General features: G+C 42.9%; 1 protein-coding gene across 2 annotated transcripts in view; it reads left to right on the forward strand.

The window, feature by feature from the left end:
• Nucleotides 1–8,202, forward strand: part of LOC307028259 (uncharacterized protein) — a 54,947-nt gene that overhangs the window by 15,027 nt on the left and 31,718 nt on the right. Inside the window, exon 1 of one of the 2 annotated variants that reach the window (XR_013804914.1) lies at nucleotides 5,795–5,813. The exons of the other annotated variant lie outside the window; for it this stretch is intronic. The gene's annotated coding sequence lies outside the window, so the exon portion shown is untranslated. Of the gene's footprint in view, nucleotides 1–5,794; nucleotides 5,814–8,202 lie in introns of those variants that run through there. 2 annotated transcript variants of the gene reach the window in all.

The following is an 8,202-nucleotide window of genomic DNA, read 5'->3' on the forward strand; positions in this document are numbered from 1 at the left end:
AAAACAATCACAAATCAAAAGCCAGATTGAAGAGGTGAGTTTTTGTGAGTTTTTTGAAGGTGGTGAGATCAGTGCAGTCTCTGATGGGTTGTGAGAGTGAGTTCCAGAGGCAGGGGGCAGCGACGGAGAAGGCTCTGTCCCCCCAGGTCCGGTTATTGGTGCGGGTGGGGATGGATAGGAGGTTGGCTTCTGATGAGCGGAGGCAGCGGGAAGGGGTGTGGTGGTGCAGCAGGTCTGTAAGGTAGGGGGGTGCCTGATTGTTGAGGGCTTTGTGAGTAATCAGGAGGACTTTGAAGCAGAGTCCTGCACGGGTCTGATTTTCAAGACCCGCTCCCGCCCCGCACCCGCGACGTGCAATACCGAACCCGCCCCGCTACCCGCACATATTACCAATTAGTTCCGCAACCCGACCCGACCCGTCGGCACAGGATCCGCAACCCGACCCGAACCCGCATAGGCCTATATGAGCAGTGAAAACGTGCAATTATTAACACACACAGTTGCATATTTCTCTCAAAAAGCGTGGGATGTTGGTTATTCTCTCCATCTAGGAGGACACCAACAGCCTCCCAGACGTTGGATTTCGCTCTTGAGGAAGTGTTGGAAAATGCTGTATTCTCGGCTATAGAGAGCCTCACCTCAGCCATTCAGAATGTGGCGCGCTCAGAAGCAGATTGATGCGCTGCAGAGGTTATGATTATGCACAGTCCCGCGGGGGAGAGGTCTGAGGATTTAAACTAAATTATTATTATTTAAATATATTTATTATGCAACACCCGCGACCCGACCCGCATCATCTTTGTTTTACCCAGAACCGAACCCGGAAAAAAGTGTTTGAAAAAATACCACCCGCGAATCACCTTTTTTGCGGGTCACCCGTCGGGTACCCGCGGGTACCCGACCCGATGCAGGACTCTGCTTTGAAGTGGATTCTTTGACGGACGGGGAGCCAGTGGAGGTTCTGGAGGACGGGAGTGATGTGGTCTCGGGAGCGGGTGTGGGTCAGGAGGCGGGCAGCAGAGTTGTGGATATGTTGGAGTTTATTGAGGAGGTTGGATGGTATGCCGTAGAGCAGGGGTTCCCAACCCCCGGTCCGCGGACCGGTACCAGTCATATTATTTCATCCAACACATACAAATAAAACCAAAATTGGTTAGCATAAGGTCTCAGCCTCTCGTGCGCAGATAAAGTTACAGGTGGTGCGCCAATAGGAAGTGGAGCACACAGGAGACAAACGTTTAATCGCAGACTGTCATGTTTGTGGGGGAATGGCAGTGCATAAATTATTTGAGATATATTTCGAACTCGCAAAGGTGCATGATGTGTGTGTGTATGTGCTCTGCTCAGCTCCGCTGTGTGTGTGTATGTTCGGTGTGTTTGTGTGTGTCCAACAACGGCATTTGTTTTCAAATGACCATGAACAGTAATTTACACACATCTGGCCAACTCCATAGGTATGTGGGTGTTCCCAAAATAAGTTTGTTTAATCTTAATAGAGAAGCGCAGTGACGCGTCGTAAAACCCGGAAGTAAGTGAGCATTTTTAGCACTTCCGGTTCCTTCCTCAAAAAGCAATGCATTTTTTCCATAGGGTTTTGGAAAATAGCTCGAAATAAGGTCTGTGGTTGACACAAATGTAAGAGATAAATCACATTTTGTTCTACGACATTAAATACATCAGCAGTGACCCCACTGAGGATTTTTGAAGAGTTTACGTGTCCGAAAAACGATGGTTGTTACCGAGTGGCTGAATAGGACTACAGAAATTGTCTAGGCCGTTGTACGTCATTACGCCGAACACGTAAACACTCCCGCTAAGTTTGTTTTCCCCTGTGTTCTGCTTGAAAGCAAGTACCTGCCTATCTTTAGTATCTGTATATCTATATCTGACCATTAGAATCTGTATTTTTGAAATTGTCGTTTTTAACACAGTAGTTTTACAAATTATAGAATAATTAATTACCAGTGTTTTCCAATTTTACTCGGCAGTTCGTTTCGTTAGCTAACGTTAACTAAAGCTAGCGCTACTAGTTAGCTACGCAACGGTTTGTTGCTTTGCTCCGGGTTGCAGCCACAGGTCTTCGCATGAAACGTGCTTGTTCTATCGTTTCCCGGCCAATGTTTTCCAAAGGAGAGTCTGGATTCGTGCCATGAGGTAATGTGGCGTTACATTTTTGTCCATGTCACGGTGAAATGTAAATGATGGGTATTGACTGTATCGCCGTTTTAGAGATGGCGCTGCTGAAAAGACCGCAACATAAGTAAAGATAATGAATGCATCCTATTAAAACCTGTGTGGCTTATATGATAAGTCTAATTAGTACAAGCAGCATAACGTTTCACCATGTAACTAAAGATTGTAGTCAGGGAAATCAGTTTGACATATTGAACTAATAACAAATCACCTCTGGCTGGCAGAGAACTCTCTGCTCCATAGCTTCTCTTGGAAGTAAAATCACATGTACATTTTACATTTATATTCAATTTAATATTCCATCCCTCACATACTTTTGTATATATAATAACTTATATTTTGTTTTTCTTGTTATGCTGCTGCAACACAAACATTTCCCAAATTGGGATCAATACAGTAATATCTTATCTTAATTAATTAAGAAATTATTATAATTATAATTAGTGTAGCAGCTGACACCTATTTTCAATATGGATTAATCTACCATTTATTTTTTTAGTTCAATTTTCATCTATAAAAATTTCAAAATAGGGAAAATGTTCACGAGACTTATCAAAGTGCAAGGTTATATCTTTAGATGTTTTGTTTTAGCCTATGTACTGTATGTCTTAATGCTCTTACAGTATTATGTGACGGTGTGACTTCCATGAACCTAATATTTTATATCTTCCCAACAGACGAGCTGACAGGAAACCTAACACTCTAACGACCACAAAAAGGCGAGTAAATGTAAATTAAAAACAATTCACCATTTTTTTATTTCTTCTTCCTTGCAGTGAAGTGAAGCTGACCTTGCACTTGGTGCCAGTAAAGATGTTCCTCACGCAGGCTGAATGTTTCTCCTTCCTTACTGACAAAGAAGCCCTTGATTTGCAATGCTTCACTAATTGTCATTTCCCTGGCTCCGTAGGGACACTTTACCTCCAGCACAGCGGAAGACCCTACCAGACCATCTGGAGATGCCCCCAACAATCCTGATAGGGAGAGCCACAAATCTGACTCATGGACCTGCATCTGGGTTGCAGTGGTGAATGCCCTGACGCCCTCACATTCATTCATAGTACCCCACAGTACAGACAAAACACCATCAAGGGCCTGTTGTTGCCTTAGCACCCTGGCAATAAAGGAAGCAGTCACACGCTTTGACCTCAGGACAGCTTCAAAGTTGCTGGCAGTCAACCTTCCTTTCCTGAACAAATGCCAGTTTGGGTTGGTTCGCTGACCAGTGGTAGCCACCTGAATTGCCCTCTGTTGCTCTTCAGACAATGCCATGCTTGCCACAATTGCCTCAAGTCCCTGATGCCCAACATATTTGATAATTTCAGGAACAGTAAGTGTTTCCAAGCTGTAGTGTTCCTCTTCTGGCTCGGGGGAGAGAAGCCAAGAAATTCCTGAAAACCTGCCCCAGAGTCTGTCCCTCAGCCAGTCACGATCTTCGGAGGTGGGCTCTCTTGTCAGCGGGTTAAATTAGTTATTTGGTTTCAACAGTCACATCAAAAAAATGACTAAATCAGCTTACTATCACCTAAAGAACATATCTAGGATTAAAAGACTAATGTCACAGCAGGATTTGGAAAAACGTGTCCATGCTTTTATCTTCAGTAGACTGGACTACTGCAATGGTGTCTTCACAGGTCTCACTAAAAAATATATTAGAAAGCTGCAGCTGATTCAGAACACCGCCGCTCGAGTCCTTACCAACACTAAGAAAGTGGATCACATCACTCCAGTTCTGAAGTCTTTACTCTGGCTTCCTGTGTGTCAAATAATAGATTTCAAAAATACTGCTGCTGTTTATAAAGCACTGAATGGTTTAGGACCAAAATGCATTTCTGACCTCCTGCTAAATTATGAACCATCCAGATCTCTCAGGTCTTCAGGGACTGGTCAGCTTTCTGTCCCCAGAGTCAGAACTAAACATGGTAAAGCAGCGTTCAGTTATTATGCTCCAAATATCTGGAACAAACTCCCAGAAACCTGCAGGTCCGCTGCAACTCTTACTACTTTTAAATCCAGGCTGAAGACTTTTCTTTTTGTCGCTGCTCTTAATTGAACTATTCATATCTTAGACTGCACTGTACCTTTTATCCATGTATTTTTTCTTTTAATGTTTATTTTATTAGCTTTTCTTTTTAATGACTGATTCTAAATGCCATTTTAAATAAACCTTGTCCCTCATGCTAGCCCTGACAACACCGGTAAGCACACCTTCATCTAGGCTGCACTGTCACGTGTCCTGACTTGTAGTGGTTCTCTCCTCTATCTACACTCTTCTTGTCATCTTTGTAAAATGATATCAGACTGGTAATTGACACAGCCATGACTACTAGTTAAATTCAGTGTTGCTAAAATGAAAAGCTTTGTTAAAATATGCAAGCACGCAAAAGTCAAATTCAGCTTTATTGTCAAAAATTCTACATGTGTTATACATCCAGAAATATCAAAATATCGTTTCCCACAGTGTGACATGTATACATAAAACAAAATCAAAAGGGCCTAGATAAACGTGGTATACATTAAACCAAAAGGGCATAGATAACCGGGGTATACAGTTTAAAATGTTAATATATTTAAAGTGTTCAAAGTGCAGTTTTAGTGCAAGTCAGTTGAAACGATCTTAAGTTGGCGTGACGTTGAAGTCGTGCGACCCTGCTGCTGTACTGGCTTGTAGTTCGTTTATAGCATAACGTTAGTATTTCGCTTTTGGCGACTAGATTTATGATTCAAAAATTATAAAAGTAGGGTTGACATGTCGAGATTATCTGGCTGAACAAAACGTGATCCCTCTTAAATGTGTGTCAACCAGCTATTTTCCAAAATCCTATGGAGAATTTGCATTGGTTTTTGACGAAGGAACCGGAAGAAGTTTACTTCCGGGTTTTACGACGCGTCACTGCGGTTCTCTATATCTCGTATTTTCAGAGCGCATCAAGTTTAAAATACCATCTACAAGCTAGAGGGCGCTGCAGCACCCCCTAGCGGCAGGCAGGGGGTGCGGAGCTCCACTGTCGGAAGTATTATTTGACGGTTATTGCTGCTCCCGCTGTGCATAATCTGTGTAATATGTAGCCAATAAATTCCACATTGTTGGTAAAATAATATGTTGGCCTGCCCGAATGTTTTTTCTGTAGCCCAGGACAATTCTCCCTCATATAATATAATATAATACATTAACCATGCTTTACGTCAACCTCATCATGACACTAGAGAGGACAGCAGGACTGTAATTTCCCGTGTTCAGTGAATGCAACAGAGGCAAGACACCAGACCAATCAGAGAGTTGCATGGAAATAAAAGTGTGCTTGTGTCATTCAAGCTCGGCTCTCTCTCTTTCTGTGTGTGTGTGTGTGTGTGTGTGTGTGTGTGTGTGTGTGTGTGTGTGTGTGTGTGTGTGTGTGTGTGTGTGTGTGTGTGTGTGTGTGTGTGTGTGTGTGTGTGTGTGTGTGTGTGTGTGTGTGTGTGTGTGTGTGTGTGTGTGTGTGTGTGTGTGTGTGTGTGTGTGTTACCAGCAGCAGGGACCGTGTTGTTGGCATCTGGTTAGCTAGCTGGACTAACGGACACAAGGAGCTGTTTGTTCCACAACAAGCTGGAGTCCTCTCCTCTCAGACTGAGAGACTCAGGTGAGCTAAAGGAATCTCTGAGGGTTTAGAAGATAATTAACTTTAGTCTAAGTTATCTCAGTGAGTCTCAAACGGTTTGGTCACAAATTATTCAAAAGATTATTTCCGCGGCACACCTTCATATGATCATTATAGTTATAAAAAAAATAAGAGAATAAATGAAAAACAGTTATGAAATACTATATGGCAGTAAAACAAGAATAGAGTTTAAAAGGGGAGTGATTTGTAAAATATCCATAAAGAAAAACAACATCTGCTTACAGTTGTGTTTCATCTGGGTGTTGAGAGATGTATCCATAATGTTGCTCTCAAAGTGCACCAGATTGATGCTTTTAACTTCAATATTTAAAAAATAGCCTTCATTGTGACAGTCGCGGGTGTACTGTGTGTTTGCGTGTGGGGAGTGCTTTTGTGCGTGCTCTATAGTGCCCGTAATAGTGTTCACTGGAGTCCAGCACCTCAGCACCCCCACTCAAAATACCTTCCGCGCCTCTGTCCACGCTCACCGGCAGGCACCGACTGGCCATCGGGAGGACCAGGAGGGTGTGTGTATGTGTGGCGCGAGCGAGCGAGAGACAGAGAACGGGCACACCTTACGTGTATTGTTGTTGTTAGCATCTATACATACATCTCTCTCACACACAGACACACACACTCTCCCTCTCTCTCTCTCGCTCTCTCTCTCTCTCACACACACACTCTCTCTCTCTCTCTCTCTCTCTCACACACACACACACACACACACACACACACTCTCTCTCTCACACACACACACACACACACACACACACACACACACACACACACACACACACACACACACACACACACACACACACACACACACACACACACACACACACACACACACACACACACACACACACACACACACACAGAGACTCTCTCACACACACAGACTCTCTCTCTCACACACACACACACACACAATTGTATATTGTTGAGTTTTGACAGCATCCATCAAACTAGATGTGTTGCCTTAATGGTATGTTTTCTAATATTTCTGTGTTTCAGAACCACGTCTGTCTGCATACGATGTTCATATTTAGTCTCCTGATTTTAAATGGGAATTAAATCATTTGAGTGTTCCCAAAGAACCGTTGTTCTGCAGTTTGTGTGGGCCTACTTTTGCACAGTTTACTGTAGAAACTATGTCCAGGAGAAGGTATTTGGAAGTTTTGGAAGATTCATAGCTAACCACACTGAAGATTATGGAGGTATTGATCAGTCTTATCATATCTCTAACATCACCAGAAGTCATAATTTAAGGGGTAATTTCTCAAAATGTTCCCCGTGTGGTTTATTCACCATTACAATAGCCCCGCCTAAAATAATTTCCACCAGCCGCCCAGTGGCGGCGCTAGGGGGTGGCTACTTGGGCTAGAGCCCCGGATTTTTTTTTTTTAAATGTCTTGGGAGTAATGTGCAGTACCGGAGTCCACCAGAGAGGCAGCCGCTGCGGGACATTAGCCTGCGTACTGCGTAGCCTTCCCTGCCCTGAAGAACAAGTGATCCTTCCTAGTGCCTGACAAGTTTTAAGGTAATAGCCTATACACAGTGGTCAAGTTGTAAAAAAAAGCCAGGGGGGATGGTGGATCTGCATGCCCCCCCCCCCCCCCGGAGATTAAAAACAAAAACTAACCTGCAATTCAGGGTAGTTGAGTAGACTGGATATATGTTTGGTGCTGACTGCCTTAAGGGCCCTTAATTTGATCTGATGACAGCGCATTTGGTGGGAGACCAACGTTGTACCCTTTTGATTAGTGTTTAAGCACAAAGATAATTATTATATTCTATTACTGTAAAACAACTTGCATGCTATGGATATATTACGTGTCAGATACTCCTGTCATTGATCTTGACCAAGGCACCTCAGAATTAGAGTTGGTCCCATGGCTACCACTGCTCCTACATAGTTAGGGTAAATGCAGAGGACACATTTTCCCACTGGGTGCAAGTGCAACTTCAACTTCACACTCACAATACCTATAAATCTACTGGGAATTCATCCATTAAATGTTGAAACAAAACCTCACAAAACATTGAACATGAATCCTCTCTAGTCAAGTCCATTTTAATTCAAGTGCAAGAACATGGATTAAACAAATATACTATTTACAAAATCTGAAAATAATACATATAATATGATATACAAATACAAATAAACAGTTTTATTCAATGGCTACCAACCCAATTCTCCCCTATACTGTAGTATCTCATAGGATCTTCCAAAGAGTTTCATAATCATGTTTTTTAATGACAACTTTCCGGGCTCTTGCTCTCAGATCATTAGCCAAGCTATGACTTTGAAGCCAAGACTTGACATAAACTTCTGGTTTGAACATTTGTAGTGGAGGGCCAACACACT

Source organism: Notothenia rossii, assembly GCF_949606895.1.
Source record: "Notothenia rossii genome assembly, chromosome: 2".
In the NCBI taxonomy this organism is placed as follows: domain Eukaryota; kingdom Metazoa; phylum Chordata; class Actinopteri; order Perciformes; family Nototheniidae; genus Notothenia; species Notothenia rossii.